General features: G+C 34.9%; 1 protein-coding gene and 1 long non-coding RNA gene across 9 annotated transcripts in view; one reads left to right on the forward strand and one right to left on the reverse strand.

Annotated features, from left to right (window-relative positions):
- Positions 1-12,956, forward strand: part of FAR1 (fatty acyl-CoA reductase 1) — a 42,564-nt gene continuing 29,608 nt past the window's right edge. Inside the window, exon 1 of the mRNA XM_033334897.2 lies at positions 1-169. The gene's annotated coding sequence lies outside the window, so the exon portion shown is untranslated. The remainder of the gene's footprint in view (positions 170-12,956) is intronic.
- Positions 164-12,956, reverse strand: part of LOC143303226 (uncharacterized) — a 27,905-nt gene continuing 15,112 nt past the window's right edge. For 3 of the 8 annotated variants that reach the window (XR_013059319.1, XR_013059318.1, XR_013059316.1), the window contains 2 exons: positions 11,341-11,464; positions 164-1,176 (listed from right to left, as the gene is read on the reverse strand). This is a non-coding gene — a long non-coding RNA (uncharacterized LOC143303226). Of the gene's footprint in view, positions 1,177-10,635; positions 10,941-11,340; positions 11,465-11,586; positions 12,739-12,956 lie in introns of those variants that run through there. The other 5 variants (XR_013059315.1, XR_013059314.1, XR_013059317.1 and 2 more) reach the window with 5 other exon arrangements.

Below are 12,956 nucleotides of genomic sequence, written 5' to 3' on the forward strand. Positions count from 1 at the left end.
ATTTGGCGGTTGCCCCAAGATGGCGGACTCGGTTGGCGTGCGACAAGCACGAGCTGAAAAGTGCCGAGAGCACGATTCGTTCGTGATTCTGTGTTAAATCGGTATCGTGAGTTTCATTCGTGGATAGCACGAGGATCGTTGACGAAGAGGACACGCTCGAATAACGTAGGTAGGTGACAAATCACTGACACGAAATCGTTTCTCTCTATACGGGGTGAAAAGCCGCGCCTACTATCGTGCATCTCGATATTGTGGTGAATATATGTCTAACAACTCTGTTTTATAAATTCATAAATACTCTACTACATATTCATGTCGATGTTAGAATCATTAACAATATTTTTCGTGATTACGACGTTCGTTATTCAGCTGGAAAAGTTTGTGATAGGGATATCGAATTTGGTGTGCAGAAATCGAACAGTCGAGTACCACGGCCGGATACTTTCGCTCAGTTTCTCTCTCATAGATTCTTAATAGTGTCTTGTTTGATAACAGAAACCATGATCGAACTTTCGTTGGTGTAATTTTACGATTTTACCAGATATCGGCTGAATGATTTTCCCGCGTGTCCGTGAAAGATATCGCGAGAAACTCGTCGCGTATGAACGCAATTGTATCGTGTTCTCGGTGGATCCATTCTTGAGTCGTTTCAACTATCCGATGTTTCATTTCTTCTGCAGATTATATTCGGTATATATTCTCGTTTGTTGCCTTGAAGAGATTAGATCTATTAGTTTTTGATATTACATGAAAGGTGAATGATTATTACCGCCTCTGCTTTGACGCATTGTCTCGATCGGTGTGAGCATCAGTGTGTATACGTGTGGATGCGTAACTTGATGTAATTGTGTGCGCGCGTTTCTTGGCGTGCGCAACGCGTACCCGCATGCTGCTTCATCGTGTAAAATAGTTGTAATTTATATTCCCTTTAATTTCTTCAATACTTAGCTGTCATACTTATAACTATCAATATAAGAATTATTACCATGGATTTATTTTGAATCTCGACGTCTAGATCCGGTGTAGATACGTGACGTATTATTGAGGTTTCATACCGGCGATAGATTTGGCAGCTTTATACATATGTATGTATTTTTGATAGCCGGGTCACATACGAGTGTACTTATACTGCTTGCTTGGTTAGAAATACATATCGCTGGTTTCTTGGGAGAGTTACTGAAAAATGACAAATTTTGGAGTATTTATTATGATGGAAGTATAATTATAAAGTAATGTAATATTTATCAAGATATAGTAAAGTATATTTATAAAATAGAATTGTTTATTTAAGAACAATTTTATAATTCAATAGTTTGTTTTAATTGGTTATTTAATCCTTTCTTTTAGTGTAACCAATATATGTAAACAAAATATGGAAGATCATTAAGATTCAAAGACTGTTAGAGACTGTTAAAACAGTTAAATTGTTGAAGGAAACAGTGTTATGCCACAGATCAATAGAACTTTTTATTCAACACGTTATTTATTTAATAACGAAAACATTATTTTCTTTTATAATTTTGCTGATAGTTTTTGAGTTTTGACAGTTTCTCATAAAATATTGTTTATACGTATTGTTTATAGTTACAGTAAAAGAAGGGTTAAAACAATCGTATTTTGAATTATGACATTGTTCTTAAATATATGTTATAATCCAATATTTTAAACCTTGTATTTCAAAGTAACTTCTTAAATATTCTAACTATTCTTGGTTATATCACCTTTCCAGGAAATGAACAATATACATAAATGACATAACCTACCAATATCAGTGCTACCAATTGAAATTGCGACCATTTTTCATTGTTGTGTGCATATAGTGTTATTTTACTACATTGTAACATAAACTCATCCTGTTTTTATATTTAGTGCAATATATGCAATATGGGAATAAAAACAGTACGAGTCTATGTTATACAGCTCAATATGTATAATTTGTTGTCCTTGTGTAGAATAGACTACCTCGAGATTTTGACCGTAGACTATACGTTTCTCTGCCAGTGAAAATAGTGGAGAAAAGATGTATATGCACATCACCTAGTGGAAAAATGTAATTATGTATAATGATCACGTGCAGCGAAGATTGTTGACTTGACGATTGATACAAGACAAGTAGTCATTACATGATACTAAAATCTCGAGAGTAAAAACCAAAAACGTAGATTCCGAAATAATTTATTGATATTCATTTAATTACATTCTTTTTTTTTTCTGTCTTCTAAGCGTATTATCGTTATTAATTATGGACAGATCACGAGAATTCCTGTGTTTTCGATCCTAATGCTTGCGACCGTTCACGAGAATTTTCGGGTTTCCATTGTTGTCATATAGAGAAAAGTAATTTAATCTGGCCCCTGCGTACACCTAGCAATAAGATGACTGGTCCGTAATGTGTTAAATTGAATGACATACTATAGACGATGCCCTAACTATATTGTGAATTGTCATCTTAATATGGATAGTACCGATAATGTTGCAATTGATATACAGGGTGTCGCAATAAAAATGTATAACACTGTGTAAACTAGTATTTATTTAATAAACTATAAAAATAAACTAGTATTTAACAAGAATAGGAAATGTCTAAAATTTTAACATAGGTTTTAAAGTTAATTCTTTCGGTGGCATACATAATTCTGTATCACGCTATTTTAATTGACACCAGATAGTGTCCAAGTTGAATCTTTAATGATACATGAATAGAGTGATGATGTTTGATAAAACCACAGTGTAATGCATTTTCCTGTAACATTGTAATACCTTCAGCTAGTCGTCATTGCTAAATAAATAAGCTTATTCCTTTTAGTTCTTTTTATAAATTCGAAAGTTTTACATAATGTCCCATAAAAATTTGATGATTGTTATTTAATTAAACAGTAATATGTTATTTCTAATTATAAGTAAAACTACTCTTATAGATTAATTACCATAAATTACATAAGCCGATTAATTTATGTATGTGTAACAAAAACTAGCCAAATACTAGTCTGGTATATTAAAAGATGTTTAAATATTTTCCAAATTTACTTTATAAGTACTAATTTAATCTTAATCATACCTATTACCTAATTTAACCTTAATCATACGTATTACCTAATTCAATTTTAATCATACGTATTACCTAATTTAATTTTAATTATATGCATTGTCTAGTTTAATTTCAATCATATACACTGTTCTATCTAATTTTAATCATATGCGTGACATAAATGCGAGAAAAACTGGACTTGAATTGCAGTTATGTGACTGGGTCGCATTGCTTTGTATAAGTAGGTACGCAAAAAGCGATTGATTTTGATTTTTCGCCCTGGATGTATTATCTGGCGTCGGTAAATCCGTGAAACGTGATCAATAAACGGTGCGTTGCTTCCGCGTTCAGCCGTTCCGCGTAAATGGGTGTCGTTCGCGGCGACTGTTTATCGTGTTTGTACACGTTCATACATGTTCATACACGTTCATACATGTTCATACACGTTCATACACGTTTACTCAAAGGGAAACCTTTCAATTCTTTTTTCGTTCGACGTTCCGCTGCAACCAGTATTACATACAGTGTCTATAAAAAGTATTGACACACAACCCTTTATTTTCCAATGAAACACTTTTTTTTTATCAGGTTCTATACATTTCATTTTCATAATACCAAATTTTTGTAGTCTGACAATAAGGCAGTAAATTTAAGAAATTAGTATGTAAATGCTATAATAAGCACAATGGTGTGCCAATATTTTTTTTGCCATTGAAGTTGAAAAAATATGAGAAGCTTGCTAAGAGTAGAAATAAAAGATTACAATGATCATATGTTTACGAACCAAAATCAATTGCGTTTCTCAAAAATATACACTCGTTTTATATTTTGGAAGAATTCTTTTATATTATTCCTGTTATATATTTTTTTCTTATTAGCTATTGTTGATTTGGATTTAACCTTTCTACGAAAGATTGCTTAAAATTTTAAGTGAGAAATTACAGTAAACATATATTTACAAATCAATTAGACTCTGGAAGACATAGTGATCTCGCGTATCAAGTTCCTGTTTTCTTTATCACCACTTGTTGACATATGTTTAACTCTATTTCTTTCAATTTCTAATTATTTCTCTACTTCATATTTCTTATTTAATTATTTTTTTCCATGAATGTCCACTATTACAAAGATATAGGAATATACACTAGCAATCATTAGTATTAAGATATCTACTGATATTTAGTACAAATTGAATGCTCATTTATTATAGTTATTATTTTCTAGTCGCTTTATTATAAATATATTACGTCATTCATAACTATGATGTAAAGACTAAATAAAGTAAAATTCATTAGAGTTTCTCAATCCATAAATGTAACAGATAGATATTAGATGTCCTAATACATATAGCTGATAGTAATATTAAAGTAGCCCTCCGTCACATTCCATCAAATTTTGTTCTGAATTTTTCTTCCATTGCTCTTGACAGTATTATACAAACACATATTGCTGTTTCGCTCGTATGCCATATGTTATGCACGCTAACAGAATCTTAAATTCTAAACTTCATAATTACTGATGTGGTGACATCATTCTCTCTCTCTCTCTCTCTCTCTCTCTCTTCTCGCTGCCTTACTGTACTAAGCTTCTTTAAAGACACTGTTTCAGAATTTTATTTGCAAAAATAATATTTACAATTTTGCAATTGCGCGAACTTTACAATTTTCGATTTTCTTAAATCTCCCGCGACTTTTTTTCGTATTTTTTCCGTGTATAGCGTATCGATACCGAGGAATCGATATCGAAGAAGGAACTGGACAATATGCAAATGTTTTATGGGCTGTCTGAGCATCCAATGCGTGAGACGAAGTTGTATTAAAACTTTCCCTCTTTGCATTGTTTGATTTGCGTTTTATTTAGACGAGCCATTGATAAAGCACCGATTACGTTCCTATTGTTCTAGAAATTCCACATTTCTTGATTTTCCTTCATTTCCTAAACAAATTTTATCCTCCTGTTTGTTGGCAATTATATTAGTATACACTACGCTAGACTAGATATACCAAAGATCTGTTTTGTCCGTATTAATCAAAACGTTATTATTTATCACTTCAGAATTAAATAAAGTTAAAGTTTTATCATTTTCTTCGTCATTCTTATCCTTCGTTCAATTCAAAATATTTGGTTATCATCTTGTAATAGAGTGTATAGTATAACTGATCTTAAAAGATAATAATCACAGGCTAAATGAATCAAGAAAATTACAAGATTAAGCAAGCTTAAAATATTCCAGGATATCTTGAAAAATAAAGAGAAATGTAAGATAGAATATTTTAATGGACTAACCGTGACGGTTGGTTATCGGTGACTCAGGTTACTAAACTTCTCAGAATATTTAAAATAAGATAAATATTTTGCAAAAATGAAACGTTACGATGCAACACATTTCAATCTATTGCGACTGCTAGGAAGAAATATATAAAATTACGTAGCAGTCTACGTGTTAACTAAGAAGGGCAATATTGATATATCTATGTATATATATTTTATGTGCATACACGAAACTTCCTATAGTGTTTTTCCAGTTTACTTATTCAGATGGGTTTTTTTACATTTTCTAATAGTTCTAATTGTACAAACATACGTCTACTATTGTGTAAATATACAGCTGTACATAAATTGCCTGTATATACGTGTATCATTATGCACATACCGAAGTGAACAAAATCATCGCGTTAATTAAAAATTTAGATCGTCGTGATGGCTTCGAAGAAAATGAGCACGAGCAAATATTGCCAGCTGGTACTCGATTTTTGCACCGTAACTCCTATGTATTTGCGTATGTGAACATTGATTAAATAGCTCACAAGAACATTAGCTTTTCCTTTCTAACTCCTGTCGCCGATTATGCGAAATATTCGAGAATTGAATTGTGCTCGCTTTCGAAACCACCACCTTATTGCCCTCTGTATAATTTAAGAAATTTCAACTTCTAAGGGAATCAGAGCGATAAGATACCTCGTAAGATTTCTCGTTAAACGTACAACATTTTATACGGGGTGTTCCGTTTATCCTTTTATGAATATATCAGGTGTGTTAAATGAAGCATCTTGAAATCTCGTTAGCACCGGTAAAGTTAGAAACAAGTGCGAAATTATCCACAAAGATGAGAAAATACGTATGTAGTATAGATTTCACAGAGATCAATTCAATTTAATTCAAAAAGCCAATTATCCATTGTATTTAATGAACTTCAGTATTCGATAGGATCATCTTTGATGCTTACAATTTGAAGATCTATGTTTGCAATAAATATCTTGTAATTCTAAAATATCTCGTAAAAAAAAATTTTTCAGATCGGTTCCAAATTCCAGGAATATAATCCTGATTATCTTACCTAATTGCAATGTCAATGAAATCCCAAAATGTTTTATCTGTATAACACACATAATATGGATATACTTTTCTATGGTACACATTTAATCCATACTTTCTCGAGCCTCTGAATGTTTAACACCATCCTTCGTATCATATGTTGACTTTTCACTAAATTTGCTAAATTTGTAGTAAATATCTCGATAAAGAAGCTACCTCCCCTTACGCTATGTTTCGTATTTCTAAACGGTGCAATGTTACTGTTAACCGATATAAAGGTGTTAACTATGTTGATAAAACAGCATGTTATTGAAGAGATGTTCACATTCTAGTAGTCCTTGAAGGATTCTGAGATTGCGGAACAATGTTATTGGAAAGTTTATTTGCTCGTTAGTTTTGTCAACTCAAATTAACTTGTCCTTCTCGTTTTATGTGGCGATCATCATTAATCACGATTGCGGAATGAATTGTAATTTTGCCAAAGGCGTTTATACTAATGACATACTCTTAATGACATAGGGTTGTTTTTTGATTTATGAAAGAGGTCCAGGAACTTCGCTATTAGTAAGTAGGATATTACTAAGATATTAATGGGAAGAGCGAAGTCACCGAATAGTTGTCACCTCATTTCGATGCTCTTGAAATATGTTGTCAAATTGACAATCCTGAATAACTTCTTTCTATATAGAGTGGTCACTTTCGATTTTCGAGTTGTACAGAAAAGTATGTTTGGCATCATACGTGTGCTACTGTTCTGCTGCACAGTTGGTAAGTACATTTTATGGTAACCAGATATACTTACAATGAATGCATTTCGATAATTCTATCTGTGGATATCCTTAGATGTGACTATTTTGAGAACGCTCATTCACATATGTCGTCTCCACGCAAGTCGTTACCACTTTAATAGCCTAGCCCAATCTACTTCTTTTCATTTGGAATTCAGTAAGTGAAACACCTGTCGTTTTTATACACCATTCTGGTATATTTTGGTATATATATATGTCGGAGATGAAAGAACACCGGAGCCTTTGGAATTTTGGATAATCCCGCAACATTGTAATCTAGAGTCTACTGTAGTTGTAATTAAACAATTGTTCGAGAGTTGTGATAATGAGCTTGGGCTCGAGACGACAGCCAGTCGCCGAACGTAGCCGCGGTCACGGGATGAACGCTTTGTCTAACAAAGGTACGGAGCAATTCTATAGCTCTCCTTAAAAGAAATATTTCTGGCGGCACGCGACAGTAAACATTTCAACGGTTTCTGCTCGTGGCTCGCCACACGCAGAACCTATTCTTCGAGTAAGATGATTGCCAGATGTCGATGCGTCTCCGCAGTACATGTTCAGCTAGCCCGAGGGCCGTTATAAACACTAAGATCTAGTTACCTAAAGTCCTTCAAACAGACAAACAGTCTTTCTCCCAACTACGGGAAGATAGGGGAGATCTATTTTTTTCAACGAACGACGTCTCCCACTAGCAACTTTCCCTCCAGGGCGGCTAGCATCTTTTTCTAACCACCGATATGGAGATTGACCAATTAGCAGCAACGTCAATTTCCCTTACTTTCCGAACGGAGGCTATCCCCGACGAATCCGATGATCTCGTGTCCTTAGACACACCCCATCATAGTTTTCCTCTGTGGTGTAACGTCGATTCACATCAGAGATCAGGCTACACACCGCGGACAGGATGGCACCCAGATGTCTGCACATTTTTGGTGCGCACCCTCAATAGTCTTAAGTACCCACCAGGGGTCTTGGCATTTTCATAGTTAAGGTCCTTCGGACCAAGCGAGTATTTTCTGTCTTAGATTTCCCTTTACGTTTATTGTCTACCACGTGTTAGCTTAGAAAGTTGGTTTTCTTCACATCTGGTATGTTCCGTTAGCAACTTTCTCGCGAGGGCGGCTAAAACCCTTCCTGGTCCACCAACCGTCTTATTATCCAATCGGAGACGGTGTCTACTGCCCTCACTTCCTTAACCAAAATTGTCATCAACAAATCCGATAGTCCCGTGTCCTTAGACACACCCACCCCTAGCCTTCCTCAGACATGGTATCGCCAGAAAGACTCACTTATTCTGTATCCTTAGAGTAGTCAACATATCTATACCGGTCTGTACCCTCATAACAGTCGCGTACTTAACGTATCGTTGTAACTAAGTCTTACATAACATGGTTGGAGTGAATTGTGATTTATGTTAATTCAGTGTGTGTTACATTGTGATTGCTGAATTCATAATAAAGTTTAATTAAAACAAAGTTAAGAGTTGTGTTACGACTCAGCTACTTTTTATTTTCATCAACTGACCCCAAAAATTACGTGACAATGGCATCGTCGGGACGGAAAGTCATTCTTTCTTGCGGTCCCATCGACGAATACAGTAACACCTTACGACCAGTGAATATTACGCGTCCGACTTGGATTTTGTGAGCACGTTCATCTATCATCCCGTTGACCGCGGATTCGTTATTGAACCTAGGATCATTGTCATTAGTTTCTCGAGTATCTAATTACCACGGTTACTTGTCCGGTTCTATGATAATCGTACTTGCGCTAGTCAATGTCTTCTCTATTGCACAACGATAACGTGTAATCCAAACGAAGATTCGTTTCATGCCCCTAACCCGACTAATTCTAATGTAAACCCGACATATATATATATATATATTCTATTTGACCTATTCAGGGAGAATTTCTCAGGTTGATGTCCTTGACAACCTAATTCAAGGATATGGAAATCGATGTGATGGCAACTATTCGGTGACTCGACCGAGAATTAACAATCTAATAGTTCCAGCTGATGGCCTAATAGTTTCAGTGAACGAAGATGCTATAACGAAGTATATACCTGTAATTGGAACCTTACTATTACGCTATGTGCAGAGAGCATGAGGCAGACCCGCGAGGCAGCCTCATCCGACAATTGCTTCGCTCGAGTTTCCTTTTGTCGTCACAGTCACGTAGTAGGCGAAGCAGGATGAACCACAATTAATATTTCGACAAAATTCTTCTAAACGAAGCTAGTGACAGACTGTGATTTTGATCTTGCCAAAATCCAACAATAGTTGGCTCGCCCTGAGGCAGGTACCCATATCTGTCTCGCACTGCCTTGTACACACTTTTGGATTGTCAGTCACCATCTTCCTTTTTTTGTCATTTGTAATCATTTAAACCAAAGTAACAATGATCTCCACGAATGAAAAGGGACGACGATTACCTATCTAATACTTTAGGTTCCAATTACAAGTATACGTAGTTTGTTGCAAGATGTTTGCTCGTTACGGTATTATGATTTTCTTGGTTACAATAAACGAATACTATACGCGTACTGTAATGAACAGTTCTTACGACTGTGAATCCTAAAAAGTTGTATCAAAGGATTGGAAACATATCATACATAAAACGGAAAATTCTTAGTTGTACAATGATGTGTGAAAATGAATATAAGACGAAGATAAATACTAAGATAAAAAAATCAAATGTTTTATACGTTAAAACGCACGGTTACTCATGTTTGATAATTCATTAGCATGCATTTGCATGGATTCAATATTCATCAATATTTTATACATAATTTTGCGTAATAAATACCTACGATAAATTCTTCAAATCTGTTGTGATACTTCTAATACATATTTCACGGTTTTATTTAAATCGTTTAACTAAATTAGATAATTGTGCTATCGTATTGTAAAATTATCGATTAATATTCGTTTCCATCATAATAACAAAAACGTAAATTAATTACGTTAATATTTGTTTGAAATGTTATGTAAACACATCTCTGATCGTAGTTTCATGTGGAATTACATTAGCATACTAAGTGTGTTCTGCACGTGCCACTCACAATTAGGTTTCATTCATTTAAATTTCTGTGGCATTGGAACGCTTAAGTTTTGCTTTGGGTAAAAGTGAAAACAGAAAGGATCGTCGTCATAATATATTCTTAATATACGAAATGACCTTTGCGTCCATCTTATTGTTTCCTAACGTGACGCGATTAATTTGAGATTTCATAGACGTCAGGAAAAATGAAATATTGCGTCAAACATCGTATTGAATACTTGGATTAAATTTGTTAAGTCAATCTTTTAAAGCCGCTTGTCTTACCATGTCTATTTATAGAATATCCTTTATTTCATAATAAAGCATATGTTAATATGTCAAAGTTGTTCGTCAATAAAAAGTATTTATGTCGCGAGAGATCTAAATTTGTCACGAATATTAAATAAAATAATAATAAAGTATCTAAATACCTAAAGAAAAATAACAATAAAGTAGAATTACCTTTAACATATTCGCCGTGGTACGGATTTCGACTGACTTTTCCCTCACACTGATAATATGCATCATCTCAACCCTTAATTGCCATAGTATCATAGATGAAGTTTTATTTTATCATCTCGTAATAATACTATTGCAATGTTATTCGTAACTGTTCCAGACAATAATTCTTCCATCTTTTATTTCATGTCGAACAATAATTATTTAATTGCCTGACTTCATTAATGTGCCAAATGAAAAGAGATACATCGCGGTGAATCTTCAGCCGCGATATCATAAACGTGTTGAGTCTCTTTAATAACAGGCTTCTAAAGAATTAATTTCATGCTATTACACGTTGCATATATTCTTATACATACGCTTATTACTTATCGTATGAAACGTTCAAATACTTTAGTGGGCCAGTGTATAACAAATATTATCGTGCACAAAGATGTTATTCGAATGAATTGTTATGACGAAAGTATAAAATGGGGTGCAAGTTGGCTGATTGCCCGCCGTCTCCCTACAATCTGCCCCTGTATTCAATCACGCTCTAATAAACCAATATGTGCACGAGCTGCTTCGGAGCAATTTTCAGTGATCAATGAACCGACTATGAAAATGTCACCCGCGCTATATACTCTCTATACATATGTATACGTTATAAATAAATTTCTCTAAGCGACTTATCTCTTTCTGGGACAAGCGTTGATCTGTTCGACTTACGATCTCAGTCCTCCCGCCAAAAGGTTCGTCATCCTCCTCACCCTGTAGCCAGGACCTTCCAGGATATTCTTAGCGTCCTGCACGCGCCGTGGCGGATCATGACGTCGGATCATTGGCAAATTTCCTGCGAATTAATTAGGAGGACATGTAGTTTTTTATCGTCATCCTGTGAACATCCGTGACTCTTCCGAATTCGTCGCGCGAAATTATAACATCCGCGATTCTTGGGCTATTTTAGATACTTACACTGCGTACAGACAATACGAGGCTGCCTCGTGAAACGTAGCTGGCACGTGTCTAATTAACGACTGTTGATTCTTTGCGAGATCAAAGTTGTCTCTTTGTCGCTTTTCACTCTCTGTCGTAATCGTAGTTGCCTCTTGTACTCTACGTCAGTCCACAAGTTTGAAGTCGGTTCAAAGAAACGACGTGGTGGATGTAAATAGGTACACGAGCTCGAAGCATGGACAGCACAGGGCCGACACTTTGTTCTTAACCCCTTAATCTGCCATGTCGTGTTAGAGATATGATAGGTGGATCGGGCCAAACATAAACAATACGTGCATGAAACTTTGTACGTTTTTCGGCCTACATGCGACAAAAGCTTTTTTTTGGGCGCATATTTCCATGAAAAATATTAGAAACTTCTTCGAGAAGAATGTTAAGCGTTGTTGAGTAAAGCAAAGTGGCAACTTTAAATCAGTTAGTTAGGTGAAAACAAAAAAGAATTGGACATCTTTAATATAATATTTGATAATATATTTTGGGAAAATATTGTCACGCTGACGAATCCATACGCAAATCAAATAACGAACAATAAAAATAAAATATTATTTAATTAAAATGAAATATTATTTATTATACACTTCGAGATAATAAATTTTTCTTATTCAATTGGCAGTAATTACAATTGAAATTAGTTGTACCTTACACGTTAAAGGAACGGTGCGATTTGCACAGCTTCGAAGGCTCAGCTAGACCGTAAAATGCCTCGAAGTCTGGCATAAGACAAGAATGTCTACCATAAGACAAAGAGTTAACGAAATATCCATTAGGCTGGACTAAGGGTCCGCTACAAATTTGTCTCTGAATGTCCATACTTAACGTCAAATAACTAACAAATAATAGCTGCCGCTGTAGCATTAGATCACATGAATATCACGCAACCTTTTTGTTTATACACGCTTCTTCACTCGTCTTGATTAACCGGTTATACGTTAAGACAAGCGGCAGTTCGAGCAAAATAGTTTCGTGGTATTTGTACGTAAGGTAGGTTTTAAAATTCTTTGTCAAGCTCGAGCTTGTGCATATCGATAGTCTAATGGCTCCTCAGAGACCTTGACACGTATCACCTCTGTAAAGGATGCGTGCTACTCGCCATACGTTTCCTATATTTTCTTTTTCAGAAAGAAGAAGTATAATGTTTCCACGTTTCGAAGAAAACAGAGTTTAACACCACATAGCTTTAAGTTAGACAAACGTTAATAGGCGTGTAATTGACTTTTCAAATCCGATCTTGCGCAACAGGAGACTTCATGCAAAAATCCTGCTACTTTACATTTTCCATTACAGACTTTTCACGCGTAGGATAATCATCTGTCAATCGTTTTTCCTTT

Source organism: Bombus vancouverensis, chromosome 10 (assembly GCF_051014615.1).
Source record: "Bombus vancouverensis nearcticus chromosome 10, iyBomVanc1_principal, whole genome shotgun sequence".
Classification (NCBI taxonomy): domain Eukaryota; kingdom Metazoa; phylum Arthropoda; class Insecta; order Hymenoptera; family Apidae; genus Bombus; species Bombus vancouverensis.